Below are 15,953 nucleotides of genomic sequence, written 5' to 3' on the forward strand. Positions count from 1 at the left end.
CGGACATTTCCACACGCAGCTGTACCACATATATTTATTTTTATTTACACAGTTTTTTTTTTTTAAATGGGAAAAGGGGTGTGATTCAAACTTTTATTAGGGAAGGGGTTAAATGATCTTTATTCCCTTTTTGTTCCACTTTTTTTTTTTGCAATGTTATAGCTCCCATAGGGGGCTAGAACACTGCACACACTGATCTCTTTCATTGATCAATGGTTTCTCAGAGGAAACCATTGATCGATGATTCTGCCGTTTGACTGCTCATGCCTGGATCTCAGGCACTGAGCAGTCATTCGGTGATCAGACAGAAGGCAGGTAAGGGGAACCTCCTGCTGTCCTACTGCTGTTCAGGATGCTGCGATTTCGCTGCAGTGATCCCGAACCGCCCACTGAGCTAACTGGCAACATTTTACTTTCACTTTAGAAGTGGCTTTCTAATTTGAATGCCGCTTCAGAAGGGTTAATAGCGTTAATAGGGTTACTTAAACACTGTGGCCTTATAGAACGGGAGCGGACTCAGGATGTACAGGTACGCCCTGAGTCCTTAAGGGGTTAAAACAGTATTTGTCTAGAACAGTAGCAGGTGTGTACTATTAGCTGTCCTTTCACAGTATATAGGACCTTGACAGATTAACAGTTACAAAATGACAGATTAACAAGTACATAATAGTACACTACGCATTCATTGCAAATCAAAATTTTCCTGAAATTCGTAACAAATTCGGGTTCGTCGGCTTTGATTCGCTCATCTCTATTCATCATCATCATCGAGTTGTGTCTACATGTCACTGATGTCCTCCTCAGGTTTCTCAACAGCATTTGCTTCAGGACCCTGAACGCTGGCAACACCGCCTCCCACGTCACTCTCTTCATCACTACTTGCCCGCCTAGCTGAGAAAGCGGTGGATGTCTTCTCCACTTCTTGGCTGGGCAGTAGCTGCTGACTGTCCTATATTAGATCGTCCTCTGTGAATAGTGGAGCTTCTTTAAGGAGGGAACAGCATAGGACAGAGGAAATGGGAGGACAGGGACTGCTCCCAGGCCATGCCAACTGAGGGTTGTGTCTGAGGAACCCACCGACTGTTGACGGGGGGTATCGGATGTCACTTGTGATGAAGTGGATGACCATGTTAACCAATCGATGAGGGCAGATGGGTTGCTGGTCGAAACATGACTGCTAGCTGATACCTGGAGCTCAGGCCTCTCGCTGTGACTCCTGCTGCCACTCACCTCTTGTCTGCTGCGACCTATGCCTGATTAATTTAGGCCTCTGACACTCCTCTGTGCACATCCTGGCACTTGACTGACATACTTAGTGCGTATATGAGGGGAGTGCAATATGTTTCACTATGCTTAAAACTTTATTTGTCTAGAACAGCAGCAGGTGTGTACTTTTGGTTGTAATTTCACAGTATCTAGGCCCTTGACAGATTAACAGGTACAAAATAGTACACTACTTAGATGTAGGTATGTGGTATGCACTTATGAGGTCAGAAAAATGCCCTACAGTACGCTTAAAAAAACGTATTTTACTAAAACACCAGCCTGTGATTACTTTTCTTTGGCCTTTCACAGTATCTAGGCCCTTGAGAGTTTCAGGTACAAAATAGTCCGCTACTTAGATGTAGGTATGGGGTATGTACTTATGAGGGAAGAAAAATGTGCCACAGTACACTTAAAAGAGTATCTGAGTAAAAACACCAGCTGGTGATTACTTTTGCCTTGACTTTCACAGTATCTAGGCCCTTGACAGATTAACAGGTACAAAATAGTTCACTACTTAGATGTAAGTATGTGGTATGCACTTATGAGGGCAGAAAAATGCGCTACAATACACTTAAAAAATTGTTTTTGCACAACACCAGCAGCGCACAGTCTCTCACAGACTATGAGGAATGGACTGCTGGATATGTATTATACCGTCTACGGACTAGTTCAACCAGCAGATGATTTGTTGTGGAACAAAAAGGGCAGAAAAATATGCTACAGGCTTAAAAAAAATGTATTGGAGTAAAACACCAGCCGATGATTACTTTTGCCTGGACTTTCACAGTATCTAGGTCCTTGTCAGATTAACAGCTACACAATAGTACACTACTAAGATGTAGGTTTGTGGTATGCACTTACGAGGGAAGATAAATGCGCTAAAGTACGCTTAAAAAAATTGCACAACACCAGCAGTACACAACAGTGCTGCAGCACACAAAAACTGTGTACTAAACCCAAAATTGCACTTTGTCAAAGAATATTAGGAATGGACTGCTGGGTATTATACCGTCTACAGACTAGTATAACCAGCAGATGATTTGTTGTGGAACAAAGACACAGAATTGCGCTGAAAAATTATTCCTGCCTCCTCTGCTAAAGTTTATGAAGGTGAGGCAGCTTGTTTAAATGTATATGGCAACACACAGCTCTCTTTTCAGTGAAGAAAAGCACTGCTCTCTGTCCACCAAAACGCTGATGTGACCAGGAGGTGAAACACTGTTGGAAAAAGCTTTTCTATGTAACACACGTGCTTTCTGTCCTATCTCTCTGCAGTGTAATGAATGAAGTGACTAGCCGGAATATGGTTGCCGTTTATATAGGACTGTGACATCACAGGAGCGACTGGCTGCTGATAGGCTGCATCCTGCATGTGATTCAGGGTCATCCCGCCTACCATCATTCCCTCCTTCCCAGAGTTCCTTGCCCCATGTTCTCACATGTGGATACAACATTTTAGATGCCCTGGAGCCTGGACTGAAGTAAATGGAGTTTAATGAAGCAATTTGCACGATAGAATCGTGGAGATATTTGAATTCATTGCAAATCAAATTTTTCTTGAAATTTGTAATGAATTCGGATTTGGCAGCTTCGATTCACTCATCACTACTTATTACTAGTTGTGTTATAATCTTAAAAAAAATAATAATAAAAAATATAGAAAAAAACATGTATAATTTAAAGTCATATTGTTGAAATGTTTACATAAATGTTAAAATACTTTTAATAAGCATTTGTGTATGCTAGATTTGTTCCCTAATAAAAAAAAAATTCATAACTGGAATCCCACATGAACCTTTTATGAAAGTTTTTTTTTTTTCTCTCTCTTGGTTAGGTAAACATACCTTAAAAAGTAGAACCTTTGGACTGCAATAGTTTTGGCAGGAACTTCATGACCCTGAGGAATCATGTTCACAATCCACAGTGAAAATACATTTGGGATTTTTGGACAGCATTCTTTAGAGAATCACCAATTGCCTGCAGGCTCAGTAGTGATGCAGGAACAGGAGGGTAGTCAGATGGAATCATGGGGAGTAGTCAGGTGGAGTAAGATATAGAAGTTCAGCCAGGGCAACAAATCCAGGTAAAGTAACAAAAGTCCTGGTCAGTTGTCAAAATTGAAGAAGCTGCAGAGAACATAAACAAATATTTTGGATAAGAGAGGGGGCAGAATTTAAAAGACAAGTTGGGTCAAACACAGGTTGGTTGGGAATTATAAGACAGTAGAGGTGTAGACCAAAAAGAGACACTGGACATGAGTTTGTTGTGAGCTTTCAAATGGCCACCAGTGATTTGTAGCTGGATGCATTAGCAACCAGACACCCTGGTTGGTGATGCCATGGACACATGCTGGTTGATGCAATGTACTGCAAGAGGAGGCATGTAAACCTTTTTTTCTGAATCCACAGGCCAATATGTTGCTTACAGGCCCATAGATGTGAATGGGTAAAACATAGTCCAATTGTGACTATGGTTAGAGGCTCGCTCTGTAGATCCAGGCAAATAACATAAAATAGCAGTCAGACAGTGACAAAGAACTATCTTAAATCTTTTAAAATCTTAAATAAATCCTACTTTTCAAAGCACTAGCTAATCATATTTCCTAGTTATGTACATGACTTTCTACCAGTCATCGGACCAAAACAAAAGGCATCAGGATGTATCACAGCAGTTTTACCTGTCACACAAGAGACTAGCAGAACTGTCTTTTTAACTTCTAGCAGAGTTTTAATTGCCTCACAGTCTCTTAGTGCACATAGTGTAGAACCTTTTGTAAGCCCAGTAATGAACTGGCCTCCAGCACCTTGGCTGACTTAGGTCAAAATGGCAACCAGGACAGGGAATGACAGATCCTACTACCAACCTGTTTGTCATTCCATAAAAACCCATGCCCATTAACAGACTTTTTCAAAAATCCCTTAGCAACTATGCTTGCTATAGATTTCCAACTACTCCTAAATTTCTCATATCTCATTCAGATTTTCCTGGATGAGGAATGAGGTATGCACAAAGACAGATGTGATAGTGATCCCATTCACCATTCCTGTCACTGATTCACACTACTTTGTCCATTTCCAAAACATAAACGCTGTGCAGAACTCAAAAATATGGTTTCTGGTTTTGAGATCTGTGCGTTAAGAAATCTAGAGTTTGCTGAAGAAGCAGTCTATTTGGGCCCTTTGTGTATGCTCTTCCAACCTTTCTTACTGCTGATACTATCCCCTTCCCCTCTAGGCAGTTAGAGAGGGGAGGGGGGGAATAGACAGAAACACACAACTCTTAGATTTTTTGTAAGTGGACAGATAAATGACCAAAAGTGACCAAACAACTACAATTGATGTCAGCAGAACATTTATTCTAAATCTTCCCAAAAACATGGACGTTCAGTATGGCTAAATGTTTATATGTTCTCACTAGAGAAGGAAGGAGTAAGCCACTGCCAGACAAAGAGCCATTGTTGTCTTTAAGAACAAAAGGGTTATCTAATATGTTTCATCCTTCTCTCCTCTGATGTGCCCTATAAACTTTAGTCAGTTGGCCAGCTTGTCTGATGTGATCAAGTTAAGCAGATCTTTGACTGAAGTGTATGGGGAAACTTACACAGACATCAACAAAAATGGTGGGGCATTTTTCAGAAAAAAATGAGTAGCAAAAATAATAAAAAATACTAGTCAATAAGTTTTAATTGCCAAAGAAGATAAGCTAGCAAGATGTACAATCTCACGTTCCACAAATTCACCCCGTTGATTCCAATTGCATGAGAAAATGCATCAGTTGATGAAGACCACAATGACAATCATGATGGCCCATATTTATCAATCTCTGAGACAAATGTGTCTGATCTTTGTCTCAGATAGTAATTAATTACAACTTATCTTTCATTTTACTAGAACAATTTGAGAAACAAAAGCCAAGCTATCTGTTTGCTATATGTCTGGACAAAAACAAGCACATTGGTTGATAAAGCTGTGCCCAAGTTCTGAGTGAAATGGAATCTGTTGAGACCTCCCAGTTTCCCCTTGAATACCAAAGGAATAAATGAATATAAAATAATGTTTGTCCATTAATTTGATGACCCTTAGGCTGGGTTTACACATTTTAAATGTTCTGCATGTATTTCTTATGAAAATGTGACCATGTAGTGGATCTGCTGGGCCTGTGTGGCAGATGATGCAGGCCGGGCCAGGGAGCGGAGTCTAAGGTGCCGCTGGTTTTCACCAGAGCCTGCCGCAAAGCGGGTTGGACTTGCTGCAGCAGGTGACACCCAGGTCACTACCCCTGGCACGACTCGACCACACAGGCGGCTGAGGTCAAGCGTGGCACCGAAGGAATAGGCAGGAGGTAGTCAGACTGACTAGAGGTCAGGGCAGGCGGCACAGGAGCATAGTCAGTAGGGTAGCAGAAGGTCAATAGGCTGGCGGCTAGAAACAAGGTCGGGTAAGGGAATACAAAGGTCTGGTACATGGCAAGGAAACACTAAGACTGCTTTCTCTAAGGTGCAAGGCAAACAAAGATCCGGCAAGGGTACTAGGGAGGAGCTAAAACTTGGTGCAGGTGTGAATGCTAATTACGGGCGCACTGGCCCTTTAAATTTCAAAGCCCCGGCGCGTGCTAGAAGGCAGGGGCACACACATCGGAGCTGAGGGACAGAGGCCGGGGATGGAGATGAGTGACAGGCTGGGACTCGCATGTGGGTGCATAACGCGATGCGAATCCCAGCACCGCTGGGAGCCAACATATGGGGAAAGATGCGCTGTCTGGCCGGAGCGCTGTTCATTACACATATGTTCATAGCAAATAATAAAATGCTCTGAATTTTACGCAGTGAGAACCCAACCTTAATGTGTTGACCACCAATAAGAATATGTAGAAATAAGTCGGATCCTGTGTATTCAAATGTCTTTTAGTTTATATTCTCTTGTGCAATAAATGTCATTACTTGATGCGATGAGTAATAAAGATTTATAATATAACCATTTATCTGAAGTCCTTGGATGTGACCAGCTCATGGACAATCAGGGGGAGCTTTTTGGACCTGCTCCCCTCAATGAAGTAAGTCTGCTTATTGTTCAAAGGAGTTTGAGAAGCTTTTTTTTTGCATTGCAATATTTGTACATTATTACATTTTGTTACTAAGAACTACTACACATGTTTTCTAATATTAAACTAGGTCAATGGGGCATAAATACCCAAGATAAGGCACGTGCTTGGCAAGTAAAGAAAATGTAAACTATTGATGAAAAGTACAATGTCTAGATTAAAGGAGTATTCCAGGATTTTTATTTTATTTGATTATGCTACAGAGGCTACAAAGTTAGTGTAGTTCATAATATAGTGTCTCTACCTGTGTGTGATGGTTTTCTCACAGTTCTTATGTGATTTTCACCCCAAAATGTATTTTTAACAGCATACAAAATGACTGTTGTCTCAGATTTTTCCCAGGTGGCAATACGGCCGAGACCTGACTCACTATTCAGATGATGACAGGGAGCCTGTCTTCTTCAATGGGTGGAGGGATTGCTTGGTGGGAGAGAGATCAATCTGCAACTAATGCAACAGCTTTAGGCACCCTGATTGAAAACCACAGATCTTTTGAATGGATGCAGCTCATTTATGTTTCAATGGGTGGGGTGGCTGAAAAAAAAAACTGAAACAGGAAATACCAGTACACAAGAAGCTAGCCACAGTATTATGGTAATCTCACAACATAGCCATGTAGCCCCAAGACAAGCGCAGATCCTTCCTAAGCATGTCCATTACTGCCTGCCACGTACATACTAAAATCACCTTATGATGGATAACCCCTTTAATGATAACACAGCAAGCGCAAGGTTAAATTAGTTTCAACTTTCAAATTATGGCTACTATTTCAATGGTGATACTTATTTCTGAAAATGGGGTTAGAAGTATTGTGAATAGCAAGTAAAGCTATCAAACAAGCTGTCTATACAAACAGAAACATAGTTTATCCATACATTTATGTGCTGCAGATGTTTGGGTAAAATGCTGCCAGACACCTGCAACTTTTTATACATTGTACATTTTGCTTAAAGACAAAGTGGTTTCAGATGCCCATAATATGGCAACAATTTGATACGTTTGCTATTGCAACAAGACCAGTAGCTAAACTGAGCTAAGCTTAAATCACTATAGGACACTGATAAATATGAATAAATGCTCCTATTCTGAGGTAAGAGTGTAGCTGTTTATTCATTAAATGGAGAAAAAAAAAACTAGAGATAACAGAGTAGCAAAATAAGCAGTAGCACCCAATGCCAAGCAGCGCTTCAAAAGAAATTAAAATACAATTTGAATCTGCAGATACAAAGAGATAAAACGTGATTCAAATATAGAAAACCCAATATACAGATTAACTGTGAGGACATATCCTGAATATGAAGTTCACCTTTGGTCATCACTCTGTGAAAAGAATAAAAAAGAGTTGAAAAGGGTTCATAGGTATGCAAGTAGATAACTAAAAATATTGAAAGGTTCCTTTTAAAAGTATGATATATTAGATACAATGACAGTATGCAAAGTACTTAAGCCCTTAAGGAAGACTAGTGTGGAGCAACTATGATTAGGTAATTAGGAAATAATCTATTGTTTAAATAAAATAAAAAAATAAAAAAATATATATATATTTTTGGTGTTTTTTATTACTATTATTATTATTATTACTACTAATTAGGTCCTTCAGATCGATTTGGGTGGGGGGGGGGTGTGAAACATAAAATTACAAAAGTGTCATGACTCACCTGATAAATCCCCTGTCATTCCAGCTTTCTCCATTGGTGGTCCACAACAGCCTTTGAATACTATGCTGCAGCCCCTTGCCTGTATATTCAGCTTGGCATTTAATATGCATTTGATAGTTGTACAAAGAAACTTTCAAATTTGTGGTCTGAGAAACTTCCTGTAAAAATAAAGGAGTTCATCCTTAGGCTGAAACAAGTCATTAGAATGCTAAAAGAATGTTTAAGTGGCCAATTCAACAGTTTTATACAATCCTGAATGTAAGGGAAGCACTAGTAAACTCAGCAATACCAAACTGACAATATAGAGATTGAAATTCTCATGTAGTAAACTGATAAACATTATACACATTTAAATAATCATATTTATATTGCAAGGTCAGGTCAAGTCAATGATGAAAAGTTAGGGAGTAATTATTGGAATCCATCAAAATATACATGTTCTGAGATATATTTAGCTCATTTATCGTATATACAGTAAATATCTGCCTTTTTCTGGACAATATCAATTCAAATGGGACCTCTTGCAAATACACAGACAAGTGTAAGAAACCCTTTTAGATTCTTAATTAAATTGTACTTAGTCTATTATGCAATGTAAATGAAAACCCTTATCTAAAAGAAATATTTTAGGAAATCTCATAAATTTGATCAAATTCAGCATCTCCCCTACTCTATTCATCACACTAAATTAATCCACAGGATGCCCCAAGATGACCATAGATCCCCCAATAGCCTTCAGACAACACATGCATGCCCTAACCCCTTCCCATGACCATCATATTGTTAAGCAAATGCGTATATCTTATTTCATCTCTTGATACCAGTTGACACATAATATCTGGTTCTTGCTAGACCTTTTTTTTTTTTGCTTTCCTCTTGTCTACTCCTGTATACATCATCATTTTCAAGGTTTCTTTTGTGCGTCTCCAATACTCTACAACTAACTGTCCCAACATATTAATGCTTGAAATGCAGTTCACATATTTTAATTCATACCATAAGCAATTCTTTCCTTACCCGGAGTTGCACAACCTGTGTGGACAGTAGCATCAAGGCTCTACCGTGTCACAGAATATTGCTAAGCAGAATGTTTTGAATAAGCAGAATGGTTTGAATATATGCAGTCATGTAAATGTAAGTGTAAATGTTGGCACCCCTGAAATTTCTCTAGAAAATTAAGTATTTCTTACAGAAAAGGATTGCAGTAACACATGTTTTGCTATACACATGTTTATTCCCTTTGTGTATATTGGAACTGAACCAAAAAAGGGAGGAAAAAATCTAATTGGACATAATGTCACACCAAACTCCAAAAATGGTCTGGACAAAATTATTGTCAGCCTTTAAATATTGTGGAAAAATAAGATTGTTTCAAGCATGTGATGCTCCTTTAAACTCACCTGGGGCAAGTAACAGGTGTGGGCAATATAAAAATCACACCTGAAAGCAGATAAAAAGGAGAGAAGTTCACTTAGTCATTTCATTGTGTGTCTGCTTGTGCCACACTAAGCATGGACAACAGAAAGAGGAGAAGAGAACTGTCTGAGGGCTTAAGAACTAAAATTGTGGAAAAAATATCAACAATCTCAAGGTTACAAGTCCATCTCCAGAGATCTAGATTTGCCTTTGTCCACAATGCGCAACATTATCAAGAAGTTTGCAACCCATGGCACTGTAGCTAATCTTCCTGGACGTGGACAGAAGAGAAAAATTGATGAAAGGTGTCATTGCAGGATAGTCTGGATGCTGGATAAGCAGCCCCAAACAAGTTCCAAAAATATTTGAGCTGTCCTTCAGGCTCAGGGAGCATCAGTGTCATCGCGAACTACCCATTGACATTTAAATGAAATGAAACGCTATGGCAGGAGACCCAGGAGAACCCCACTGAGACATAAAAAAGCAAGACTACATTTTGCCAAAAGAGACCAAGATAGAGCTTTTTGGTAAAGCACATCATTCTACTGTTTAAAGAAATTTAATGTTTAATGAACCTCCTAATTAATAACTATAATATGTAATTCATTTTTAATCAGTTTTCCATAAATAATTGTACAAAGCCATTACTGTCTACAAGTCAACAAATCGAATACTTGACTTACAGAGATACATATCAAAGAGCTAGTAGATATTCACTTATCATTTCTCAAGATCATGCACACCAATGTCTTATATTCTGCATATTTATTTTATTTTATTGAATTTTTTGTCTTTTCAGCTGATTAGATCAGTTGATAAATAAAAACAAATCAAAACAACTTTCAGTAAATTTACCTATATATTTTCCATAAAATTATCCAACATAAAAATGTTTTTACAAATTGTCAATATAAAAAAAAGGTACAATTAATTATAAGGGTACGTTCCCACACGGCGTATTTTACTGCGTATTTGCTGCGTATTTGGTGCTGCGTATTTTCCTACCCATTGACTTCAACAGAGAAAATAAAATACGCAGCAGCAAATACGCAGCAAATACGCCGTGTGGGAATGTACCCTTAAGCTGTATAAAGCCTTCCTATAGAGCAGTTTGTCAAGACAAGCTGACCTCCAATTCTGGGGATCCTTCCAAACTGGTCAAGGGTTTTTGAGAAGAAAAAAGCAGAAACTTTTGTGGCTTGTTTTTTGCACGACTAATTGCACTTTGTAATGACACCTTTCATGTTACCATAGAATGTATGGCAGACAACAAAATATATTATTTTTGGTGAGAACTTGGAAAAAATGCAATTTTTGGTTATTCACACAGTGCTTTTAAGATATTATGTGGGTTAATATGATTACAAAAAATACCCATGTTAAATGGATAAGCAAAGCCTTAAAACATGTATTACACTACTTAAGGGCTCTGAATCTATGTATAACACTGCTAAGGTTACCTAGGAATGTATTCAGGTTGTTTTAAAGTGGTGTTAGGCTAAGTTAATGTCAAAGTTATGGAGACATGTGGTACCCATGGTAACTAACAGCTTTTTTTTTACAAAACACACTGTGAATTTCGTATGCTTTTTAACACTAAAATAAAGCTGCATAATGTATCCTTGGTTGTTGGCAGATGCCGGCCAAAGTGGATGCAGACATCGGAAGACAGAATTGTTTTTTTTGCTATTCCAACAGGATTGATAAAGGTGTCTCAAAATAGTGAAGAACCTGTTGACATAGAAGAAATCTCTTTTGTAAATTTTTTTTAACTTGAAACAATTAAACAAGATTCTCCCTTTTTGGGAGTAACAACAGGATATTGAAGAACCTGTAGGTAGTAACAACATTCATTTTGTGCAATGTAAAAATTTGAAAAAGTTATAAAATTTACCCTTTTTGGGAGTTTTTGGGAGAACCTGTAGACAGTAAAGACTTTTTTTTTTTGCACATTTTTAAAATTTGAAAAAATGTATATAAAATTCTCCCTTTTTGAGAGTTGCAACGGGGTATTAAAGAATCTTTACATAGTGAACAAATAGCTTTTGTTAAAGGAGATTTTCTATTCTATTCTTTTTCTATTCCATCCTGCCTGGGCTGCAAAAAAAGAGAAAACAAACTTTCACTTACCTTCCTACATTCCCCCGGAGCTCTGCAACAGCTGATCGATTGGCCGGGCTGTCTATTACCTACTTCCTTTAGCCCGGTACGTCACAAGGCGCTTCAGCCTCCCGCCTCGGCCGGTTATAGGCTGAAGCGCCTTGTGACGTACCGGGCTAAAGGAAGTAGGTAATAGACAGCCCGGCCAATCGGTCAGCTGTTGCAGAGCTCCGGGGGAATGTAGGAAGGTAAGTGAAAGTTTGTTTTCTCTTTTTTTTGCAGCCCCGGCAGGATGGAATAGAAAAAGTCAGCACCGGACATCTCCTTTATTGTTGAAAATTTGTCAAAATTCTAAAAAATGTTTCCTTTTTCGAGATCATGACGGGTTGTCTATGTATAGGCCTGGCTGGTTGTAGCAGTACATGACTTTGGTGACGATTCATGTCAGGTAGGAATGCCATATTTAAAAACTTTATCATCATCTACTCTAACATAAAGATGCTGCTGCTGCTCCTGGCTCTTGCAGAGATTGTGAAGTAGAATGACTTCTTCAGGTATTCAGTGCTTATCTATTCCCAGCCAAATTTTTTATCAGTGCTTATCTATTCCCGGCCAAAGGTTTTGCCTGGAATACCCCTTTAATGGTTTAGTATTTGGGTATTTCCGCAGGGGTGCATGGGGGTCGTCTGGGTATTCTTCATAGTCGATGTTTGTCATCAAGGGAGTAGCATTGTCCATGGCTTTTTCACACATCTTCTTCAAGCATGGTAGAACACAACAGATGATAAAAGCAAGGATAATAAGAATTGTTAGAATTGATATTCCTCTTTACATCAACATTTTCTGCCATCCCCCTATTCCACTAAAATATTGGTCCCAAGGGTCTGACACTCCTGAATTTCTTAAGTTCTATTGACAGGCTTTCTAATTTCTTTATGGCTAGGGTTACTTTACCGTTGGGGCCTATATTATCTGGGATGTATGTACAGTAGGTATCTCCAAACATTTTACACACCCCTCCTTTTTCTGCTGGAATCATATCTTAGGCCATCCTATTCTGGAAGGTCATAGTAGATGTGGCACTAAGCTGTTCAGCCTGCCCTTTAAGAGCATTTATAAAGAAATGTATTAATCTCTGTTGGTTATAATAGATATAATTTATCTTGCTCATGGAAATCTGGGATATTATTGGCTCCACTCCGGCTTTTACTTGACCTATAGCTCTAAACTCATCTGGGACCCCCCATGGGACTCCTATAACATCAATATAATATACACATAGGGATCAAGGCTCCCAGCAGGGGCTGTACATTTACTTCTAGAGTGTGGTTCGGGTTCCTTTGAGGGTTCGGTAATGGAAATGTGTATGGGCAAACGTGTCTTGACTAATGTGTATTCTCCAGTTCAATTCCCTTCTAATTGGATTCTAAGCTTCATATCCCCAAGTATCTCATACTTTACAATGGTTACCATTCACTCATCCCACTAGCTAGGCTTATCCTTTCTATAATCTTACACCAAGTACTCCTTTCTTTTAGAACATTATCACCCACTAAAATGCTTACTTCATTCTGCTATTTGTACATGTTCAACCACTGATTCTCCTCATGCAAAGTCACATTCTAACAATCCGTTGTGATTATCTTTCCCTCTGGAGCAACCATGGTTATGTACAGACATAGATTTAACAGTTATCAGAGAATATATCTTAGACACATCTAGACGGGATCCTCATATGTAAGCCTCTCTTTCCTCATACACTCATAGGTTTTAAGGAAATGGGTGACAATTACAGAATCTGAACAAGGCACAACTCTACAAAAGGTTCTTATTTGTATTCTTTACTGTATCTATGGTTAGGGAATCAGTACAGTCAGACAAGGACATACAGTATATGCAAAAAAAGAAACAGAGAAGAGAGCGCACTAATGTGCCATGATTCTGTATGTATAGGAGATACACAGGTGAACAAAGACTGGTGCGCTCACCTGGGGGTGTTGTGTTACAGACACAACACCGTTGAAGGCTTATTCCCCAGATCCCTGGGACGTGATGGTGGAAGAGCTGCTGGGCACCCGTTCGTCTCGGGAACTGGTCCTGGACGTCTGGTATAGGGAAAAGAGCAGTGGAATCCTGGTTCCACGAAGAAGCGGTGCTTGGTAGCGCTCGTTTCCAGCGAAAGACGAAAGATTATAGTCTACGAACTCAGGTATGGAATAAAGAAAAAAGTCTTTATTCGCACATGTAGTAACACAAGGGATAACGCGTTTCGAGGGGCAGAGACCCCCTCTTCGTCAGATCCAATCATATGTTGGGATAGGTTCCCATTCCACTTATACAGAAAAAAGCCCGCGGGAAAGTACACACTGGCGAATCAAATTGCGTTACGCTATATACATCTTATTTAAATGTACAAATCAATAATCAATAATATATATAAACCGTAAAAGGATTAAAAGAATTCCCACTGGGAAAAGAGGAAGGGGAAAGATCAGAGGAAGCTATAATGATAGTATGCTCACTTATAGATCCTAGGTTGAGGGTTCGGGTGGCTCCCTCGTTTGGGCCGCCAATAGTTGAAATGAAGCTCAGTGGTCCGGTGCCATGGTTCCTGGTGAGATGAAAAAACGCACAGCAGAGGAGGAACTGGCCACACAGGAAATGGGAGACCCGTTCTCCCGGCCGAGAGTTGCTCCGGGTAGATGTCGGATCACCGCGTCGGCGGAGTTCCATGGGACACACTGCACCTGACATTCTCTAGGTTAGGAGGCACGGAGAATGGGAGGAATCGCATGCTCTAAAGACAGTCGCTCAGCTGCACGGAGTGGTGAGTGAGGTTTACTCTGTCTTACTATCAGAGGTATTCATTATTTGTGATGATTCACACACCTGGATGTTAGGTTTTACTGGACATAGTCTCATTGATTCAATGTATAAGTTCTACTGCCTCATTAAGACCATACGGTTGGAGTGATTCCAGCCTATATATCCAAAACATTTCCCTCTTTGCTAGGGCTTCTGAACGGTTGGTGATATGGTTGGGAATGTAATCAATTGGAATAATGGAGAATGAATTTGCAACATCTTTGTGTTGTAAAGTGATGTGCCGTGACAGACTGTGTTTCATATAGCCCTTCTTGATGTTACTTCTATGCTGGTTGGTCCTTAGATGCAGTTTCTGTGACGTGCGACCAACATATTGTAAACCGCAGCAACAGTTGATTAGGTAGATCACATATTGGGACTGACAGGTAAGATGGAATTGTATGTTGAATTTTTCTCCTGTGTGATGACTTGAAAAGGAGATATTGGGGTTGTTATTGTTTTGCAGCACAGGCATCTTCTGGTGTTGCATCTGAATGCCCCTTTCTTTTGGCTCGTTTCCATATTTGTTGTTGCTTTTTTCTTTTGTTTTTTGAGGCGGCTTGGAGCCAACATGTTTTTTTAAGGAGGGGGCCCTTCTAAAGGTCATTGAAGGTTGTATGGGTAAAATATCTTTGAGGTACGGATCGCATCTCAAAAGGCCCCAATGTTTTTTTAGGATGTTCCTAATTTTCGAATGGCCGGTTGAATAGGTGGTAATAAAGTTGCCGGCATATTTTTTAGTATTTGAGATCTTTGCTAGACCAGTCTGTCTATTGGTGGTTTCATTTATTTGTTCATCCTTAGTTTCCACCTTCATTTCTTTAGGTATCTGTGATGAAGCTAGACAGTCATCCTGTGTGAGTAGCAGAGTTTTGTGATATGCATTCTCTACCAAGGATTTAGGATATCCTTTCACTTTAAAACGTTTTTTTAGGGTTTTGGATTGCGTGATGAAAGTTCTTGTCTCCGTGCAATTTTTCCTGATTTGTCGGAATTGGCCATATGGAATATTTAGTTTCCATTTATTGTAATGGCCGCTTAGAAATGGAACATAACTGTTCGAATCTACTGGCTTGAAATGAGTAGAAGTGATAATTTTGTTATTAATATGTGAAATTTGGAGGTCTAGAAATTCAATAGACATGCTTGAGATATTCGGGGTCAAAGTAATGCCCCAGTTGTTTTCATTAATTTCTTTGATTAATGTTTCAAGTTCTTCTGGGGAGCCTCTCCATAGTAGGAACAAATCATCTATATATCTTTTATAGATGACTGTATTGTTCTGGAATAAGGGGTTCTTTCTGAGGAACCTGTCTTCAAATTGGCCCATAAAAAGATTGGCACGCAATCCAAAACCCTAAAAAAACGTTTTAAAGTGAAAGGATATCCTAAATCCTTGGTAGAGAATGCATATCACAAAACTCTGCTACTCACACAGGATGACTGTCTAGCTTCATCACAGATACCTAAAGAAATGAAGGTGGAAACTAAGGATGAACAAATAAATGAAACCACCAATAGACAGACTGGTCTAGCAAAGATCTCAAA

Source organism: Hyla sarda, chromosome 2 (assembly GCF_029499605.1).
Source record: "Hyla sarda isolate aHylSar1 chromosome 2, aHylSar1.hap1, whole genome shotgun sequence".
Classification (NCBI taxonomy): domain Eukaryota; kingdom Metazoa; phylum Chordata; class Amphibia; order Anura; family Hylidae; genus Hyla; species Hyla sarda.